Source organism: Pongo abelii, chromosome 3, assembly GCF_028885655.2.
Source record: "Pongo abelii isolate AG06213 chromosome 3, NHGRI_mPonAbe1-v2.0_pri, whole genome shotgun sequence".
NCBI classification, from domain to species: domain Eukaryota; kingdom Metazoa; phylum Chordata; class Mammalia; order Primates; family Hominidae; genus Pongo; species Pongo abelii.
The window spans coordinates 13,435,260-13,458,396 of NC_071988.2; positions in this window are offsets into that span (position 1 = coordinate 13,435,260).

Sequence of the window (23,137 nt, forward strand, 5' to 3'; positions counted from 1 at the left end):
GACTGTTAGACCGTATGTACTAAATTTAATTTACTCTTGTTTTTATTTACTTATTCCTCCAGTAAACATTTTTGAGCTCCTGCTGTGGACCAGTTACCAGAACAGATGTTGAGGGAGCAAAATCTTGAGCATGATTCTTGCCCTCCTGGAATCAGGGTATAAAACATGAAATGATTGCACAAACAGAAATAAAGTTTTAACTGGGCAAAGTGCAGTGAAATGGAAGAGTGCTATGCTATGGAGTTGGGAGAAGTTGGCCTCATCAGAGAGGCCCAGAAAAATTTCCTAAAAGTGATGTCTGAGATGAAATCTGAAACAGAAGCAGTTTTATATAGAAAAACAAGGAAGGAGGAGAGAACAAAGAACACACATGCTTTATGTCAAGGGCAGCAGTCAGGTAAGGGGACTGAGACAATGCTGGTGTTTTTGTTGTCCCAAGATGGTGGAAGATAAGCTTTAGGCAGGAAGCATTGCCTTATAAGTCATGGTATGGAGTTCTCTTGTTATTTTCTAAGTTCTGAGATCTGTCTGAAGTTCTTTAACTGGGCAGTAAAGATACCTGAGCAGATACACGTTTTGAAAAGGTTACTCTGGCTACAGTGGGATTTTTAGGAATGCATATGTGGTGGTAAAGCAGTTAGGAGGCAATTCATAATAGATGGTAGTAAAGGAGAACCACTAGGGTGATTTGTGCAATGTTGAGAAAAACAATGAACAGTCCTTCGTGATGGGTTATCTATAACCACTAGAGAGAGAAGGGTATATCTGGAGGATGTCTAAATTTCTGGCTTTCTTAACTAAGTAGATGATTTAATCTTTTAGTGAAATAAAGAGAAGTAAAAGAAGCCCACATTGGCTGGGGAATAATGAAGTCGTCAGTTTGTCACCTTAGGACTGTGGTGCACTTAACAAATACAAAAGTAGATGTCAGGTAGACATTTAGATATGTGGGCCTTGATTTGAAAAGGAGGCTGTGAGCTTTGAAATCTATTTATTAGTGAATTACCTGACTATTGCTGGAGGCAAGGGGATGGAGGGGATACTAAGGGTGTTAGAGTGAACAACAGTGCCTAAAACTGAATGTTGAGAAGCAATTGGTGAAGTAGAGGAAGAAATAACAAGCAAGAAGTCAGAGAAGAGACAGAAACAAAGTGGTTAGTTACCCCTGAGAATAGCACAAAAACCAAGAAATAAGATGATTTTCCATAGAAGGCACAGTCAACAAGGTCAAATGATGCTGAGGTTAGGTAGATGAAAGACTCTAAAGTGGTACTGTTTTATTTCCTGAAGGTAAATGGTAATCTACATTTGGATACACAAGAACTGAAACCAGAACTAATTTTACTAACCACCCCCCCATATAAAACTCCACTTCCATCACATACACACATTAAATGACTCACCATTCATCAAATCATATGGAGAGTACCTAGCCATAGGATCCATAAAACAACACTTCAGATTGAAGATAACAATTCTTTCTGGAACAGTGTTGTATTACTCTTATAAGAGTTACTGTATGCCACTAAAATATTCCTTGAGCCAGAATATTTATTGAACAACTAATTGGTGGAAGAAAAGAGAAGAGGATAGGCACAGGTCAGCACTCATAATCAGCAGTGGATACAACTCCATGCTGAAGAAGACCAGAGCCTTGTTGATGACCAATTGCCTCCTCAGGTCTCATCCAAGCTCAGGTCTCATCCAAGCTCTCTTCCCTTGCTAGTAGACAGGGACGTGCTTAAAAAATCAGAGGTATATTTTTCTCATTTCCCTCCACCAAAGCTGCATTGGAAAAACTGTGTATTTTCTTCTATTTGCTTTATCTGTTTTTCTCTTATTAACTCCTAAATCCTCAATCCTTTTTTTCCTCCTAATTCTTACTAATAATCGTTAAAACTCATTTGACCCTCATATGAGGCATTATCATTGGTAAAACTACCTCAACACCAGACCTCATAGACTAAGCAGCTGATCTGAATTTGAATTCATCTCTCTCAAATATCACTAATTATAATGGAATTGCATTCCCCAAGGTGGCAGCTCGTGAAATTTTCACATAATTAAAAATTTCACATAATTCTGACTTTTAGACTCACAATGTCACAGCTATTATGCATCCAATGAAGCTGCAGTTAGAAAAGAGGAGGAGGAAACCCTGGTGGTTTTGCAGGTACTCTGTCTGTCTTGAGGATCAAAGAAAGCTGGGCTCTGAAGGAAAATGCTAAGAGAAAAAGATAAAGCATAATGGAAAAAGATCTGTAGGAGATATAAAGATGACAGTAAAGTCCAAAGCAAAATTAAATTCTGCTTTGGGTACCAAAATGAATAGAACTGGCATTGCACAATGTTAAATTAATGTTGGGCAGTAAAAAATGAAGATAATATCTGAAAATGGTGAAAAAATGAAAAAAAGAATAAAATAGAAGAACAAAGAGGTAAAACTTATGGTAAATACAATTAGAAGTTAGGAGAAGACAGAAGAGAATCCTGACAAAAAAAGGAATATTATCTGAATTTTGGAAGATGCTTTGAGATCAGTAAAAGATTGAAGTTTTCTAGAGGAAAAAAATCTGAAAATAGAATGGTAAAAACATCTCATTACATTCTAAGGAAATTCAAAAACTTGAACAATTTTTGGATGCATTAAAAATAACTTTTGGTGTAGTTTGGATATTTGCCTCTGCCGAAATCTCATTTTGAATTGTAATCCCCAATGCTGGAGGGGGGGGCCTCGTGGGAGGTGTTTGGGTCATCGAGGTGTAGATCTCTCAGGTCTTAGGGCTGTCCACATGATAGTGAGTGAGTTCTCACGAGATCTTGTTGAAAAGTATGCGGTACCTCCTCTACCACTGGCTCTCTCTCTTGCTCCTACTTTCCCTGTGTGAGGTGCCTGCTCCCACTGTGCCTTCCACCAACATTAAAAGCTCCCTGAGGCCTCCCCAGAAGCAGATGCTTCTATGCTACCTGTACAGCCTGCAGAACTGTGAGCCAATTGAACTTCTTTTCTTATAAATTACAGTCTTTGGTATTTCTCTATAGCAATACAAGAATAGCCTTATATAATTTTAAAAATCAGGAAAAAATTTTTACAACTCTCCAGACAGGGAAAAGTAGGCTACTTCTAGAGAAATAAAATCAATGTCTCAGAATTATCATCTGCAATGGTAGAGAATGTTTACAAAAAATGGCCATGAACCAAGAATTGTTTATCTTGACAAGTATAAGAGAAGCATAAAATATCAGTTTCCCATATGAAGGGGCTAAAACATGGTCCTCTGGACCATTCTTTCTTTCAAGCAGTACTCTCAACAACCAAAACAACAAACAAAATTACTAAGCCAAGAAGGAGAAAGTTGTATAAAATGATTGGTGTTCACTTTTTCATTATAAAAATTATAAAAAGTCAGATATTCACACATTTACCTCTGCCCAAAATGATGCTTTTATAATAGCATGGAAATAAAAAGAATCTGTCATATTAGGGAAATTTCTAGGAGTAGAATTGAATAGTCATTAAACATAATGTTTTGGAAAAGATTCTAATAACATGGAAACATGCATATGATGATATTATAAGAAAATACAAATACACAGCATTTAAGCCTTTATAAACAGCTTGATTTTTACAATGGTAAGAAAGAGGATCAGATAAGACAGGAAGAAATATGTTTCTGTGATGCAGTTAAAAAAAAAAAAAAAAAAGCAGGCTAGTTGCGGCAGCTCACACCTATAATCCTGGCATTTTGGGAAGCCGAGGCAGGTGGATCACTTCAGGTCAGGAGCTAGAGACCAGCCTGGCCAACATGGTGAAACCCCATCTCCACTAAAAATACAAAAATTAGCTGGGCATGGTGGCACACACCTGTAATCCCAGCTACTCGGGACGCCAAGGCACGAGTATCACTTGAACATGGGAGGCAGAGGTTGCAGTGAGCCAAGATCACACCACTGCACTCCAGCCTGGGCAACACAGCAAGACTCTATCTCAAAAAAATAAAAAATAAATGAACATGGCAAGGTAGATGAAAAATAGAAAGTGAGGTAGAAAAGAGATATCAGGTAAGAGCAAGCAAGGATGAGACTCCTGAGGGAAAGACAGACCAGGCCAACTATTTAGTATTTTCTTCTAAGAAATTATGAGATGAGTTCTAAAGATTTTGTAAAGACAAGCTAAAATTTGATGTTTTAAAATATGCTGATGGCGATGTGAAACATCAGTGGAGAAGGTTATGAATGAGAGAGAAACAATCAGTTACAAGACAAAAGAAGAGTGGATGGCGGTTTAAAAAGAATGGGAGAGTGAAGACACCGAAAATTATAGCAATGCAAGAGTTATTTGGAAAGTAGAATTATTAATACTTGGCAAATGAGAAAAGAGGAGAAAATGATTGTCAGGTGGACATCGATGATATTTGCTGAAATGAGAAACACCTGAAAGGAAGCAAGTTGGAGTGAGAGTTAACTAGTGCACAAATCTAGAATCAATCAGGACAGGAGAGCCAAGGTCTGAGTTTTTGGAGACAGCTAAGATGAGTATCAAATGTGGAGAGACAAAAAGTGTCACAGAAGCATAAGTTCAGACCTGGAAGACACAATTTAACCAATGCCGATTAGGGCTTCTTGCTCTGGTGATATGGTTTGGCTCTGTGTCCCCACCCAAATCTCATCTCAAATTATCTCAAACTGTAATCCCCATGTGTCAAGTGAGAGACCTGTAATCTCTATGTGTCAAGGGAGAGAGGTGATTGGATCATGGGGGTGGTTTCTCCCATGCTGTTCTTGTGATAGTGAGTTCTCACTACATCTGATGGTTTTATAAGTGTTTGACAGTTCCTCCTTCACATTCTTTCTATCCTGCTGCCTTGTGTAGAAGACATCTGCTTCCCCTTCGGCCATGATTGTAAGTTTCCCAAGACCTCCCAGCCATGCAGAACTGTGAGTCAATTAAACCTTTCCTTTAAAAATTACCCTGTCTCAGAGAAGTTCTTTATAGCAGTGTGAAAATGGACTAATACATCTGGGTAGTATGCACACCTGTTGTATGTCACCTCTCTGTCTCCTTTCAGAGACACCATAAAAATGCTAGCATAAGAATACAGCAAAACAAATAATGATATTTGAAAAAATCGATAGAAAATAGGTTTCAAAAAATTTCTGGGAAATAGAAAGCCAACGGAAGGAAAGTGATTGATGAAACAGGGAAGATAAGCCAAAGCCTGGATTTCAATACATGATTAGGGCTACAGATGAAAAGGGAACCAATATGTAGGACCTTGCATAGCCCCATGGTGATTTCAGACTTGGAAATGTGAAGTACAACAAAGAACAGAAGGGAGAAGAGGGTCTGAAAAGAGGCATTAACTTAAAACCTGTATATGGGACAGTTGCCTGACTCTTCAGTCCCATCCTCAGGCACAGAACACCAAGAAGCCTAGCAAAACAAACCAACAGAGAAAACAAAATCAGAGATTCTCCTCTTAAAAATTAGAATAAGCATTCTGTGGATAACCATGGCAGCAAAAGAGCAAACCAGAACCCCAAAGCTAAAGCACACTTATTCTTGTATCTAGTGGTGCCACACCAGCTTCCTAAAATGAGACCTGTTACTTTACAGGCTGTACCCATTATCACAGAGCTCAAAGTCAGCTTTTCTACTGTTCACTCTTAAATATGAATGTACCACTAGAAGTCAGACACTTGAACCTACAACATTGTGGTGGATAGTGTCCAAAGATGGTCTCCCTTGATACCTGTCTTCCTGTGGGCTCATGCTAGTCTTTTAATCAAGAAGTGGAGTCCCATTCCCTTCCCTTTTAATCTGGGCTGGACGTCATGGCCTGTTTGACCAATAGAATGCTGCAAAAGTGTCATTCTGGTACTTCTGAGTTACAGAGAATCTGTAGACCTTTTGCTTGGGGCTCTTGACACACTCACTTTGGGGTAAGCCATCCGCCAGGTAAGAAGTTTAATTATTCTGATAATCTAGTCTACCATGCTGTGAGGGAACTCAAAGTAGCCATGTAGAGGGTCTGTGTGGAGATTAATTCCTGAATTCCTGGCCATACCCAGGTGTTCCAGCTATCCCAGCTCAGGACTCAGATATGGGGAGGAAGAAACCAGGCTTAACTTCATAACCAGCAAATTCTTTATAGGACCCCAGCTGTTATAAAATTGCAGTTGTATGAAAGTCACCAGGCAATCATTGTGCAAATGAGCCCAGTTAACCCACAGCTCCATAGGAGGAGACCATTATTTTAAGCTACTAGTTTTAGGGTTGTTTGTTATGTAAAGTACTTATTGTTAACCTTTAGAATCAACATAAAAACAAAGCAAAGAAGGTAGTTACAGACTAGGGTGCAGAAACACCTATTTTTGATTTTGGAACAAAAAAGACGATGACGTTTGGAATGTGAAAGCAGGAAGATAGCTGAAGGAAAGAAAAGGGGCATTAATATTCTTATCATACAGGTGGGAGTCAAGAGATACATTCATATTTGATGAGTAAGAAAATGAAGTTGCAAATATATTCATAAAGTGACAAAGAAAACCAATAGACAAGCTGAAAATTGAGTAGATGGGGTGAGAGAAGTGAAGAGGGAGTTAAAGGAACCAGACCAACACCAATCACAGCAGAATATATCTAAAATTTTAAAATTACAAAAGAGCAATACAAAAAACACCCAACTACCTACCTTTGTTCTTCTGAGGGGTAGGCCTAGAAGCAGAAAGGAGTAAGGTAGGGAGTTGCTGCATTTTATTTCTATTTTACTTCTTTTGTCTTCATTTTAAGCCAAATGCATGAAAAATTAAACAAATTCTGCAAGTGGAGATAATTCAGGTTCCATGGGGTCACGGGTATATCTGGGATGGAGGCAAGGTGGAGGCTGGGAGAGCTGCCCAGGGCTACAGGCTGAAGATTAGGGAAGGGAGAGTACAGTATTCAAGACACCACCTGCGTTGAACAGGGGAGAGGCGAAAGGATACAGAAAGAAGCAAGAATGACAGGGAATGAATAAAATGTACAAGATTTGGGGTGCTGTTAATATTGAAGCACCCTTTCTTTTGAAACACCTCCGTGGGCCTGTCGTTTATGATTCATGGAAAGAGAAATTTCAAGATCATCAAGGGAGCTCTAGGGTGAGGAAGACAATCCCAAGAAACTCACTGGTTGAGACATGCTTTGTCAATCTGCCAAGGGAATCTAAGTGCTCCCAATACTCTCAGTGCTCCAGAATCTGAAGACAGTAAGGACATACCTTGGCCAGGTTATGTAATTCAGCAACACCAGGGGCAGGTTTGAGCCGGTCACAGTCATGAGTATGTCAATTGGTAAAGCCAACTTTTCCTCCCAATTCTACTGAAACCCAGTCCGTGGCTCTGCCCATAGATATTTCATCTTCAATGTCTCTTTAGTTCCTCTGATCTTTCTTGGGAAATAGTAAGGTGACCAACTGTCCCAGTTTTCTTGGAACTGTTCTAGTTCCAGCACTGAAAGTCCTGTGTCCAGGGAAATTCCTTAGATTTAGGAAAATGAGAACAGTTAGCACATGCAGGAAGAACTTGCGAATTCATCATTTGAGAAATGATGTCACATGGCGAACATTTATGTCTTAGAAAGTGCTTTTTGTTCCTTGTGGTTTGACTTGTTCTCCACAAGCCTGTGCAGTAGGCACGGCGTGGTTTATGTGCCTCCCCATTTGACATGTGACTAATCAAAGATGATTAGTCATCTGTGAATAATCAGAGTCAGAAATTAGTTGATATTGCATTTTAATTTTATCACTTGACTCCAGATCCTGTCCTCTGTTCCATGTGTAAAGTTGCTGGGTTGACATTTGTTTCCTCATAAATAATGAGAATAATACCTCATTATCTCATCTCAGCCTTTTGTTAAAGATTAGAAAATTGAGGATCAGAGAAATTAAGCAACTCACCGGAGAACACACAGCAAGTCAGCAGTAACCACCATTCAAACCCAGATTCCTCTGATACTATGCCCTTGCTGCCTGAGCAGACAATTTGCAGTTCTCCTAATCTTCAGGAATTCCTAATACACCTTCTTAAGAATCCCAGCCTACTTTCACAATTTTATCCCCCACTAGTTCTTTTTCATACAACTTATGTGCTGGCTGAGCTGAACTGCTATCTGGTTCTGGAATATGTTAATGGCTTCTCTCACTCTGGCTTTTGTTCCGGACAAGCTCCTGACTAGACTTTGTTTATCCAGGCTCTCATTGTAGGGTGAAGAAAAAAAAAAAAAAACACAACTTATGTAATCGGACTTGGACTTCATTCACAAAAGTGCTAACTTTTTAGCATGGGAGATCTTTGGTGAGTGTCCCAAACTTCCCAGAGTCTTCATTTCATCATCTGTAGATTGAAGATGATCATGTGAAATCATGTTGGGCAGTTAAGAATTCATGAGCATGTGCTCCTAAATTGTCCAGCACTGCACATGGTGCGCAGTCTGTTTGCTCCACCTCCTAGCTGTGGGCATAACAGAGAAGACTGTTTGCAGTTCTTACCATCGTATACTTTGGGAATGGCATGCCAAGAAAAATTGCACATTCTATTTGCAGATCTGTATTTTATGTATATGTGTGTGCTTGGCGACAATTATCCATGCTTTTTCGTAAGCAGCCCTCTGCCTCTTAGGCAGTTATATATGAAGCATTGTGAACCCTTGAATACAGTTAGGAATCATTGGCTGTGGACTGAGTAGAGACTGCCACATGCTATATCCAGTGCATTTGAAAAGACCTAAGTGTATGTGCGTTTTAGGGGATGGTGGTGGTGGTGGTGGTGTGTGTGTGTGTTTTAGGGGATGGTGGTAGAGCCACACATCGCATGGACAGCAGTAGATAGGCAACCATGCATGTTGAAAACAGTGTTTCATTTGGAACCCATCTGGTGAGAGGAGCTTTAATATCACTCTGGTTGTAAACACATCTTCAATGCCCTGTTGGTTACCAATTTGTCTTCTAAACTCATTCAGTTTTCTCTTTCGGTTTAAAGATATAGCCATGAATTTAAGTTTGGACTTGGGCTCAAAAATCTACTAAAATTCTCCTATTAATCCTTTTTATATTAGTCTGAACACTATATATACACAAATGTGTGCATGTGTGTGTATAATCTTCCTTTAGGAAACATAGAAATTAAGGTTTTAAATGGTTTATTTTCAAAATCCTTTTCAGTTTAATTTAGCTTCCACTAATTTCTTACTAATCCCCCCTCAGCAGAAATGTCACTTATTAAAAGAAAAAAAAAATGCAACAGAGAAGATGGAATCATTAGATCCAAATTAAAATCTTGAATCTCTTACATATTAAAATCTTGAAAAAAGACAATCTCTACAGTGCAGGAGCATTAGCAATGTAGCAAAGACTGAGACATGTCTTTATTTTTTCTTTCTGGGCACAGAGCTAGACTACATTCTTTGGCCTTACTTAGAAATCTAAGCTGGGGCCACATGCCTGAGTTCTGGCCCAAGCCAGGATCCACACTGAGCAAACCACCCAAGATCCATTAGCTCAAGTAATCTTCATGATTCCCCTGTGAGAGGCATATTGGCCCCATTTTGAAAATAAAGGATCAAAGTCTCAAAAAGGCTAAGTAATTTTAAAAGATCTCCAAACCAGTGTCTAGGATATCAAGGAATTTATCTCAGTCTGAATAGATTATTTGATTGTCAATATAGAAAATGTAAAGTATCTACAGATGATCTACTCAATATAACTGGAGAGTCTGGAAATGTCTCTGGAAATAATTTCACTATATACCAAGAACACCAACTAGAGAAAATACACCATTTTCAATAGCAATACAAATTATAAATCTAAAACAGTATTGCAACTTTTGTAGAAAAAAAAGAAAGTATTATTGATAGGAACAAAATAAATAATTTTATCTTGGGCAAGACTAACCCCAATGCCCAAGTTCTTCACTACACATTGAGACAGAGAGAGAAAACAAGAGGCCAAAACAGACACAAAGAGTGGGAGGAGGGAACTGAGAGGCAGGCAGAAACATGCTCTCTATACGTTTATCCAATTTTGATAGTCAGGGAATAGGCCAGTTACTAAAAGGCTCTACCCTCCCACTCTCAGACCAGAAGGGGGAAAGAACAGAGTATAGGATACATTTACCTGTTTGTATATGTTGCTGTTTCTTAGACTGCAAGGGCCCTTTTCAGAACCCAATGGGCAAGCAGAGAACAAGTGCAAATAAATGATTCATAAAAAGGAGGCTTATGGCCAGGCACAGTGTCTCATGCCTGTAATCCCAGCACTTTGGGAGGCTGAAGCAGGTGGATCATTTGAGGTCAAGAGTTTGAGACCAGCCTGGGCAGCATGGCAAAACCTTGTCTCTGCAAAAATATACAAAAATTAACCGAGTGTGGTGGTGCACGCCTGTGGTCCCAGTTACTCAGTAGGCTGAGGTTGGAGGATCCCTTGATCCCAGGAAGAGGACGCTGCACTCCAGCCTGGGCGACAGAGTAAGACCCTGTCTCAGAAAAAAATAAAAATAAAAAAGGGAAGCTTGGCAGCCTTGTGCTGGGGCTGAGCACAGTGCCCTTCATTCCTCTCTAGTCAGGACGCTTCAAGGTTGATTGGCACATGGGACAGACCCAAGGCCTAAAATTTCCACAGCCAGCCAGAGGGCAGGCTTCTGACTCCACAGCTATACCTTATACTCATTTCAGGTGCTCTTCCTGGGAAATTAGGTTCATTTTTTTAGATAAATCTTGGAAATTCAAGTAACAAAAGTGTCCTCTTTGCCAGTAGGGAATTCTCTGAATGCCCTTTCCAGCTCAGCTCCTCTGAAGCTATGCTCCTATCTTATTCCATGTGGAAAGGCTCTTCCATTTTGCAAAGAGCACATGCACACTGGACTTCGCAAAGGTGAACTTCATGGGCTCATCTGAGGTCTACTGGGTTGACTCATGAACCTTCTGTGTCCAAGAGCATTTTGGTCAAAGACATTCAGAATTGGCAGCCTGGGGAATCCAGTTGCCACTCCGCCTGACACCTTCATCAGGGTCTTTATTAAGGCTGAGGCTCTATGGGACTGCCTACAATGCCCTGCTGCGACCACAGTGGCATTCTCTCATATAGACAGACAAATTCTACTCATGAATTCTTTTGACTTTTTTCTGATTTTCAATAAGAAAATGCTGTGGCCCCATGGACTATCGAAGCCTCTAGGGGCAGAAAACCCTGGATTCACCCTCGGGCTCTGGCTCTGGCTCTGGCTCTCCTAGGTTGGGAGACAAAGGGAAGCTGCCTGATTCTTATAGCATCAATGCCATAATTTCAAAAGGAAATTATTGGGTTTATCTAAAGAGATTGTTGTCATGAGGATGTGAAGTACTATATGTAGAAGGACTGCATTGCACAACTTTGCTCTCTAATCTTCAGACTATTTGCTCATATTTTGGCATATTTAATTCTGGATTCTTCAGCATGCCATTTCTCCTGTCTGAGGCTGGATTTTTCATCTTAAAAAAGGTGATGAATGTCATGTATGTCATAGTGATTAATGTAAAAATAAATTCAAATCATGCTATATAAACTATAAAGAAGTGAAAACAAGTGTCGTTATTATCAGAATTTGATTATTGATTTATTTTTCACAATCTCTTCATGATTACCTAGTCATCTTCTGAACCTATATAAAATAGTTACAAAGATGTAAAGTTGCCCTATTCCCCACCTTGAGTTTTAGCAACAGAAAAGAAATTGAGGCCTGGAGACTCCAACTTTTAATAGAAAAGTCTGATATTTTCTAGTTTTCTTAGATGAGATGCAACAAGGTCAGCCTTTAAAAATTAAAGCTTTTCCTCTGGCTTCTTCACAATGGAGAAACTATAATGAAATCTGACTAAATTGCTTTTTAATTGGCAAAGCAATAAATCAGTGAAAATGTATTCTTTCTGTATTTCAGGATGACTCTATTGGATCTGGCAATAAATCACTTCATGTGGTATTGTTTCGTCTTTTCTTTATTGGTTCCTCTTTTTCACAAATTTATAGAAGTATGAACACTTAAGGGTGAAGAAAAATATAAAGTCACATGTGACTCCTGGCATAATGATTTGCCTTTTGGATCAGGTGAGAAAATCACTGAAATTTTTAATTCAATCTAGGAATGAAGCATTTTGGAAGTGTTTTTCAATATCCTAAGAAGATTATTACAGGAACTGATGGTACTTTAGTGATAGTTAAGTGCCTGAAAGGTCCAATCAAGGATTATGGGCAGATTTGGTCTGTGCTTGGATTAAGAGACACAAAAATGATGATGGCAAGATGACGTCCTAATTATTCTGTACATTTACAGAGCATGTTCTATGTTAGAAAGCACCTTCTCATTCATTGTCTAATCTGATTTTTCTAACAATCCTGGGAGGTAGACAGGAAAAAGATCTTCATTCTCTTTTCACTCTTTTTTTTTTTTTTTTTTTTTTTGAGATGGAGTCTTGCTCTGTTGCCCAGGCTGGAGTGCAGTGGCACAATCTTGGCTCACTGCAACCTCCGTCCCCTGGGTTCTGGTGATTCTTCTGCCTCAGCCTCCTGAGTAGCTGGGATTATAGCCACTCACCACCACACTTGGCTAATTTTTTTTTTTTTTGTATTTTTATTAGAAATGGGGTTTAGCCATGTTGGCCAGGCTGGTCTTGAACGCCTGACCTCTGTTGATCCACCTGCCTCGGCCTCCCAAAGTGCTAGGATTACAGGCTTGAGCCACCATGCCTGGCCTCTTACTCTATTTTTTCAGGAAACTGAGGCACGAACAGTTTTAATGACTTAAGTCATTGGCACAATTGAGATTGAAATTAAGCTCTGTCTGATATCAAAGCCCAAGACAGAAAACTATTACCAAGTTAATAGACTATTCCAAAATGGATGATAATATCAACTTTAAAAGAGTCACTGAGAAGAAAATCATAATAAATGGTCAGAATGCCAGTTTGAACATCAAGCAAAAACAAAGTTTGGTCCAGCACAAAACATTTCAAGGAAAGTTTGGTTGGGAAGCAGAAACACAACAGTCAGTCATTAAAGCATAGACTTTGCAAGACAACTGCAGAGACTGGCTCGGACACTTACTGCCCAAAGTAATGCTTTGGGCACATCACTTAACTCCTCTGCGATAAACAAAGGATAGTGACTCCTACCTTATCTGTAAAAAGAGGAAAGCAATTTCTCCCTCATGGAGCTGCAGCGAGGATTATAGGTGATAATGTGCGGATGTGTTTGGGAAAAGAAGCATTCGCACAAAGTAAGCCGGGATGAGCTGTCTCTTCTCAGCACATAACGGTGTGTGAAGCCCTTGGCCCAGTCTGCGGGCCCTGCTTCTCAATGTATTCAAGTGACAGAGGGCAGTGGTATCTGCCTACACAAGGGAGAGAATTATAGACTCCAGAGCCCGAGACATCTTACAGGGAATATGGAGAATCCAAATGGCATGTTCAGTTTGTGCTACATGGTGGAGATCTTGGTACCAGAGCCAGGAATTTGGGCTCTACTCCACAGGCAGCAGCAGACCACAGAAGGGGTTGCAGTAAGTGGGTGGCACTCTCCAAGCTGTTCTTCAAAAGCATCTATCAGGCAGCCACTGTCAGAGGTAGGGGGACACGTTGGAAACTTGTTTTAGGACTCCACCCTTAGGAAGAGAAGAAGAAGTTAACCATAAAAGAATTACCACTCTCAGGGGCAACTAGTGGCCACAGGCCACTCAAGGGCTGGACATATCTCAAAGCCAGACTCACTTTTAAAAGTTTATGTAATTTTTTGAAATTTGCAACTCGGCGCATCCGACTGGGTGCTATACACAGTCGTCTGCAGCTTCACACAAGTTTGTGGTTGTTTTTAAATACCAGCTTTCAACATTTGCTCTTGTCCTTTGTGGCCATCTCCAGGTGATTAAAATCCTATCTGGTTTTCTCAGGACTCGAACATCAATACCTTATCAACGCCGCTCTCTGCTGGCGTCCCTGGCTCTTCATTGACCTTGTCTTTCTTTTGTGCCTGAAATACTTTCATGATGGACTGGATCTTCTCTCACCCCTGAGCACTCTGCCTTTTATCCTGAAATCCATGCCGTTAGCCATTTTTTCCGCTCCCTTAGCTCAAGACCTGTCTTTTTGTACCCTGTTTGGCTTTCTCGCTATTCCTTGATTTCTTTTCACTCCTCTGTATTCATGCTGACCTTTTTTTTTTTTTCTTGCGTATTTATTACTTGATGGCATTCATCACCTCTGGGTATAGAATCGTTTATCCACTATGTCTCCTTTCTTCCCGCTTGAACTTCACTCAGTGTTACCTTTATTTCCCCGATTCTACTGTGCTGTAATCTGACTTTCCATTATTATTCTTATCAGCAGTCTGTTATTTATAGAGTGGAGAAATAAGATAAGCTCCTTCTAATATAGATGGGGCACAGGCAATGTAGCTGGGAATAAGAAATGTAAAAAGGAAGGCAGAGCTGCAAAAAGCAGAGCTCCAGGGGCATTGCTGATGGCTGGATGAAAAGGGAACTGCAGAAAGGATTTGGGTAGAAAACTGAGATCGCAGCAAAGGTAGTTATCTTCCAGGAAAGGCGAAGAGAAAACAGCTGCTGATCACCTGCTTTTTGCTGAGTACTGTGTTAAATCCAGTGAATGTACCTTCTCCTTTAATCTGCACTCTAGACTATGAGGTAGTATTAGTCCTTACTTTATAGGTGAAGAAACTGAGGCTTACAGAGGTTATTTTCCAAGATAATGCAGATACTCTGGAGCAGAGCCTGCACACAACCCCAAATTGTTTAAAGATGGAAAACATTCGTAGATGGGTTACTTGGCTGTATCTCAAAAAGGCTCAGAGTTTGTGTCTTTGAATTCAGTTTTCCTGGGTCTGAGACTCTATTGAAAGAGAATATTCTGAGATCCAGATAAAGATTTAGGCACACATTGCCCATGGTATTCCTACTTGACACTATCATCAGTCATATGTCTAATAAAAGGGAAATGACAAATTAAATAATAGCATACCCACAAAGAGAAATTCTCAAAAAACACTCCAAATGACATTTTAGTGATTGTAATAAAAATGGAAAACTCCTAATGTAAAAGAAGTATAAAAAATGAACATCCAGAAGTATGTGCAATGGAAAAATATAAAATTATGCAAATTAAATATTTGTATTTTTATCTCATATTTTCTTTTTTAAGATATAGTATATAAGATATTATCTCTCATTTTATAGGAACTTGGAAAAGATTTCAAAATAAAAAGGTGAAGAAAAATGATAGCCCTGAACTTTCTGCTGCTTAGCTTTTTTTATCTTCATACTATGAGATAGACAAATGTTTGTATATATACTTATTTGATTTCCTTGTTCTCACTTTAAACGTTTTGAACAAGACATACAAAAGAGAAAATAAAAGAAACAAAAAGCTCGTAATTTTGCCAACTAGAAATGACCACCACTAATCTTTTAGAGTGTTTCTTACAGCTTTTCATTGCATTATATTTTCATGGTTGAAATCAGGCTCCGTATACTGTTATTTTAACAACAACATAAAATGTCAACACAAGATTAGTTATAGGAGATACGTTATCTAAAAACACTTGTGATTACTTCCAATAATTACTATTGCCAATGTATTTATCTGTATACACTAGACTATAAAGTTCCTCATACAGGTATCATATATATTTTGCTCACAGATATAGTCTTAAAATCTAGAATAATACCTGGCATTTGCAGGCACTCAGAACATACAGTGAACAAGTGAATGATACAGGAGAATTTTTTCCTATCTGCTTTATTTACCTGATTTTTAAAAATGACTTTAATTAATTCAAAGGTGTTTTAGAGTTGCAGAAAATAATATTTTCATTCCCTTGATTATAAAAATGGCTATATGTAGCTCAATGATACCTGCTTTATTTGGTGAGAGAGAAAAGCAAAAATAAAACATAATTTGTCTGACAATTTTTCTGGTACTGTGTCTCAAACATTTGGTCATAGTTAAATAGAGGAAACAAGCAGTATCAATAATGGTTTTAAATGATATGAAACACATCAAGAGTAAAGCTTGCCTATTAAGAAGCACAGTTGTAAATACTGCCAAAAGACAAAAGTAAAACAGGGCCAAGTTTCTTCCCCATGGGCAGAGTACTCTGAAAAACATATGGCCTTTATTATTATAGAATTTGGGGTACAAACAAAGGAAGAGAAGACCTAAAAGTTTTTGAAAACCACAAGTTTTCTATTATATATTTTTCTAGTTTGTATTTGTCTCTCCACCAATTGAAACATACAATTAAGTGATTTTTTGAGGTAATTTACCATATATATGTGAGTATTTGCATAATAGTATTTGCATATTATTTACTTTTAACTATTATTTTCAGATATAAATCACAACTTGGCTGGTATAACATTCTTTGACTACTTTATATTTTTCTTCTGATTTTGAAGTATTCTTTCTTTATCTTCGAACATTTAGTGATACACAGAAGTCTGATAATAACTCTATTATTTCTACAAGTAGCTATTTATTAACAGTTTTTTTTTTTTTTTTTTTTTTTTTGAGACAGAGTCTCGCTCCGTTGCCCAGGCTGAGGTGCAGTGGCGAGATCTTGGCTCACCACAACCTCCGCCTCCCGGGTTCAAGCGATTCTCCTGCCTCAGCCTCCCCAGTAGCTGGGACTACAGATGCATGCCACCATGCCCGGCTAAATTTTGTATTGTTAGTAGAGACAGGGTTTCACTATGTTAGCCACGCTGATCTCAAACTCAGCCTCCCAAAGTGCTGAGATTACAGGCGTAAGCCACTGTGCCTGGCCTAATAGTTTTCTTAATAGTTGTAAATTTTTTTTTCTGCTTTAAATTCCACTTCACATCTCTCTCAGAATATGCTCAGATGTATTTCCTCTTATTTGTTATTTTTTCTTTGTTTTATTTTTAATGAGTATTTTTAAGCAATACATTAGGTCCATTTCGACCTCAGGATCTTGGAAAAACAAATATATCATTAAATTTTATTTTCTTCTAAGTATTCTTATACTATCCCAAAACAAACAAACAAACAGACAGACAAGCAAAACCCCTCAACTTTTAGGTCAGATTTTTATTTTCCAAACTTAGAATTTTATCTCTCTCTTATTGTTATTCTCCATATACAAATAAAACACTTTCATATCCTAGCTATCATTTTTATTAGTCCATTTGCATTGCTATAAAGAAATGTCTGATGCTGGGTAATTCATGAGGAAAGAGGTTTAATTGGCAAACGGTTCTGCAAGCTGTACAGGAAGCATAGAGACATCTGCTTCCGGGGAGGCCTCGGGAGGCTGATAATCATGGCAGAAGGCAAAGGGGGAGCAGGCACCTCACATGGCAAAAGCAGGAGCAAGAGAGAGAGGGGGGAGGTGCCACACACTTTTAAATGTCCAGATCTTGTGTGAACTCAGAGCAAGAGCTCACTTATTATCAAGGGGATGGCACAGGTCATTCATGAGGGGTCACCCCATGATCCAAACACCTCCTACCAGGTCCCACCTCCAGCAATGGGGATTACAATTTAACATAAGATTTAGGCGCGGATAAATATCCATACTATATCAATCATCTTTTCAATGTCATTGTATTGTCTTTTTATCTCTTACGTTTGGCATTCTTTCAGAGAATGCCTTCTTGTAGAAATCTGCTTGACTGAGCTCTAAAAGTAATAAGAACATAAAAATAGTTCCCTTTATAAATAATTCTCAGAAGTGAGTCATCCACAAGCATTAAAGTACCCACTCTCTTACTTTTGTCTGCAGTACATTTTTCATGACCCTCAAGTTGTTGTTCCAATTATTGCACATTTCACATTTTATTACAATTGCCCATTTATTTGAAAATTGCCTTTTACTCATTTTTGAAATTTGTTGTCTACCCAGAACCAGCATTTGTCAGATGACACACTGTATATCTTGTCTTGGGTTCCATCCTATCCCTGGTTGGCTGAAAATCACTTTCCCTTTGTGGATCAAAAGCAGGTCATCTTCTCATCTCATAGCCCAGTGAACAGAAACTAAAGAATTTTCACTTAGAAGGTCTTCTTAGATAATGTGTAATCTTTTTCTACCCTACCTCTCTTCTTAAGATAGAATATACCACTGCCAGCCACATGCAAATCCCTATCCCAATCTCTAAATTAGTTGTTTCTCATTTTGCATTTTCTGAATTTGGAGACACCAATTGGAGAACATGATAAGAAGCCAAGAAAAAGTGACAATAACTCAGTTTTCTATTACAAAACACATTGTACCTTTGAAATCTAGGAAAGGGTGACAAAAAGTCTTCCTAGCTATTTTAAGGGGCCTGTTACAAAACATTTTTTTCTGCCTGATTTCTGAATCAGTTGATGATCGGCATAGAATCCAGGCATATTGAGATTAAAATTCACTTCATTAATAATAAAATTGGTGGAGAACTTGGATTAAGATCTGCAGCCAAGTGGAATTACTGTTATTGTACCCTGAACTAGATGGACCTACCGTCTCATGCGGAGCAAGACAAGCTCAGGCCTTCACCTGGTGGTGCTGTCTGTATGACCTAAGCCTGAAGGAGGAAGACAGCATGTGTTTCCTACACGGAGGAGTGAATAAGGGGTGTCGACAGTATAACATTCCCAGAAACAGGAAAGGAGGATAAGAGCACCCACCCTAACAAATAATTGCTCCCTTTCTTTTCAGCTGGAACCACTAGAGTATATGGGCCACCAACTGCATATGAAATTCTGTTAAATAGGATAGATGTTTGAGTAAACTTTCTCTTAGATTCTGTGATTGGGTTGGTAAACTTTCAAAACTGTTTGTTAATTTTTTTTTGGTGCCTTGGAGATTTTAATAAGAATTTAGAATGTTTATTATGAGATAAGCTAGCCTAGCCTACTTTTTTTTCTTTTTATTTCTCTCTTTTCCAGATTTTCTACAAAGAACATATTTAGAATCAGAAAACAATAGCAATGAATAAGCAATTAACAAATCAATGTTGACTTTAAGAATAAGGCTCACTGTTAAAAAAAGTACACTGTGCCAGCCGGGTACGGTGGCTTAGGCCTGTAATCCCAGCACTTTGGGAGGCCGAGGCAGGTGGATCATGAGGTGAAGAGATCGGGACCATCCTGGCTAACACGGTGAAACCCCGTTTCTACTAAAAATACAAAAAATTAGCCGGGCGTCATGGCGGGCGCCTGTAGTCCCAGCTGCTCCGGAGGCTGAGGCAGGAGAATGGCATGAACCCAAGGCAGAGCTTGCAGTGAGCCGAGATCACACCACTGCACTGCGGCCTGGGTGACAGAGCGAGACTCCATCTCAAAACAACAAACAAACAAAAGAAGTGCACAGTGCCTCCCTGCTCACTAAATGCTATTTTACATGCATTAATCTGCTCAGGCTGCTATTAAAAAAAGTCACAGGATGGGTGGTATAAACAACAGACATTATTTTCTTACAGTTCTGGAGGCTAGAAGTTCATGGTTGAGGTGCTGTCAAATTTGGTTTCCCTTAAGGGCTTGCTTCTGGCCTTATAGAGAACTGTGTTCTCACATGACATTTCCTCTGTACTAGCATAAAGGGAGAGAGATCTCTGGTATCTCTTCCTTTTCCTACAAAGACACTCAAGCTTAGGTTAGTTAGGGTCGCACCTTTATGACTACATTTAACTTTAGTTCCTCTTCAAAGTTTCTGTCTCCAAGTACCATTGCACTGGGGCCAAGGGCTTTGGCTTTAACATATGACTTTTGAAGGAACACACTTCAGTTCATAACACTGCAATTCTAATTTACTGTAATGTACCTTGAGATCAGTGTGAAGAAAAAGTTTGATCAAGTAAAGATTCTGCCCAGTATTGTGCAAGTGAGCGTAAATTACCCCAAACATAATTTGAATTAATGTTTCTCTTGAGTGCATAAATACCATGACCAAAACCCAGTTTGTTCAAAGAGTCAGATACGTGGTAGAGAAAATCCTGTGTCCTTCACCAGCTCTGCTCTTCACAGCAAAAGAATCAGGTTGTCTATACCGCCAATTACTGGTGACTATCACTATCAAATATGTCACTAACTTGCATTTAAGTGTGACAAGTATTTTTCAGTTAGCTAGTGGCAAACGGTTGCTATAGAACACATAAAAATAGATAAGACATCTTAAAGACTTGAAGACATATTGCGCAGCTATAACACATTTCTGTAAATAATTTGAACAAAGGCAACTATTATTATATGTAATACAATAAGGAGTACATGAAGTATTTGGGGAGTTTAGGAATGGTAATTAATTGAGCATCTGGTACAATGACTAATGTAGGGTAGGCACTCAATATTTGTGCACTGAATAAACAAGGAAGGAGTAAATGGGTGATTCAAAAGACAGTAGACTTTTCCCAGGTCCTCGATGAGGAAATTGAGTACTATATCCAAACTGTGCAGCAAGTGTAAAAACAGACTCAAATTCAAGATTACTTACAATTGACTATGGAAATATACAAGGATGTATCATATTTTTCATATCAAATTTTGAGAATTCATACATTATCATCATGATTTGTCCCACAGCATGTGTGTAAGTAATTCCTAAATTACAGACATGCCTTCTGCAGTCCTCTTCTCTGAGCTCTGGGTTTATTTTCACATGTCTTCTTAGTGTTTCCACTGTGATGGCCTGATGGAATATCAAGTAAAATATATCTAGAACCAATCTTATATTTCCATTACTCATATTTCCTACTTCCCAACAAACAAGTCCTCCTTGGAATATCTTTTTTTCCATATGTGTCATTGCCCAGTTCTGAATTTTAAATTATGACTTCATCTTACAATTCACTTCAATGTCCATGCTCACAATACCCACGATGTTACTGTGTCTTAGAAATCGTATTCAAAAAATTAGAATTTTTTATTCAGAAAGAGAGATGTGGGCCAGACATAGTGGCTCACACCTGTAACACCAGAAATTTGAGAGGCCAAGGAGGGAGGATGGCTTGAGACCAGGATTTTGAGATCAGCCTGTGCAACACAGCAAAACCCTGTTCCTATAATAAATGAATGCATAGAGATGCGCTATGTGGGTGTGTATGATCTGAAAATGACAGCTTGAGGTTACGTGAGAGTATGAATCAGTGAACAAATGGGTTTGGCAACTTCTAGTCATTCCTCGGGCAGATGTCTTGCAAAAAGAATCTACGAGGAAGACATGGAACATATCCATATAGGTCAGAGCTCAGCAATTGGAAATTTAGAGACATAATAACTCATGTGAAGGTACTGAGGCCCAGAGACTGTGCTTGAAGCTTTTTCCAAATGTCATCTCATTCTATTCAATTCTTAAAACAAACTTGTGAGCTATTACTGGCCCCATTTTGCAGATTAGGAAACCAAACCTCATTCACAAGCAAAGAATAAACATGCCAGGAGGAAGCTTATTATGTGGAAAAAAAATTGTGAAGAGTAACAACCAAATTTTATTATTTAAAAAAGTGGTATGTGCATATAGATGTGTGTGTGGTTCTATATCAAACTGTTAACAATGATATTTGTGGTGTGTGCATATAGATACGTGTGTGTGTGTAAGGTACTACATAAAACCGTTAACATGAAATTTTCTTGTTGGGAGATTTCTAAAATTTGATCTGGGGAATCAATTCTTGTCATCTGCCAGCAAATAAGTAAAAATGAAGACAGACTGGTAGATCCTAAAGGGATGGCACAGAAGACAATAGAGAGAGATTCACTTAAGCGCCCATCAATGGATACATAAATTTTTAAAATGTGGTATATACACACTGTTAAATATTAGTTAGACACAATAGAGAATGAAATCTTGTCATTTGCAGCAAAAACAACAACAACAACATCGAAAAAAACAAAGTGAGTCAGCAAATAATTGCAGGAACACAGGCAGGGGGACTAGAGAACCAGTGCAAAGACCAGAAGCACAGAGATTGCCCCATATTTGAAGAATGATTAACACAGAAAAGGAGCTCATTTCTTCATTAAGCCATAGGCTCTGATGCCCAGTTGAGAAGAATCCCTGTGCTATTTACTCCAATATTGCTATCACTCTATTTTGCACATACCAATGGGCCATGCTGAAATGCCCTCTCTGCCAATATAAAGCCTATCTTGAACATGTGAGTCAAGCCTTCCACTTTTTCAGGGTAGTCCGGTTTATAAGACATGTTTCACTTTTGAACTGCTGTAACTTTTATCTGGTCAACTTTGCTAATATTAGTTACACAGTGATTCTACTGCCATACAAATCTTGCCGTGCATATTTTATCCCTACAACTAGATTTTATGCTCCTTAAACATTAGGGCTTTATCTTATTTTTGCTTCCTCGCATAAAGCTTTTAATGTGGTGATCCTTTGTAGGGACATGGATGAAATTGGAAATCATCATTCTCAGTAAACTATCGCAAGAACAAAAAACCAAACACCGCATATTCTCACTCATAGGTGGGAATTGAACAATGAGAACACATGGACACAGGAAGGGGAACATCACACTTCGGGGACTGTTGTGGGTTGGGGGGAGGGGGGAGGGATAGCATTGGGAGATATACCTAATGCTAGATGACGAGTTGGTGGGTGCAGCGCACCAGCATGGCACATGTATACATATGTAACTTACCTGCACATTGGGCACATGTACCATAAAACCTAAAGTATAATAATAATAATAATAATAAAAGAAAAAAATTAAAAAAAAAAAAAAAAAAAAAAAAAAAGACAGTAGAATGCAATTTTCAGGGACATGGTCTCTGGAGTTTCACACCTATAAACATCATGACTTCTAAGGAAACTAGACTCCTGCAGTCCCCTTGGACAAAATATTATGTGTACAGACAGGTAAAGAAAAGACCCCTTTCCCAACCACCAACCAAGAGGGACTTAACATTTATTGTTTTTTTTTAACTTTTACCTTAAGTTCAGGGGTACATGTACAGGTTTATTCCATAGGTAAACTTTCGTCATGGGAGTTTGTTGTACAGATTATTTCATCACCCAGGTATTAAGCCTAGTCCCCATTAGTTATTTTTCCTGTTCCTCTCCCTCCTCCCACCCTCCACCTTTATAATAGGCCCCAGTGTGTG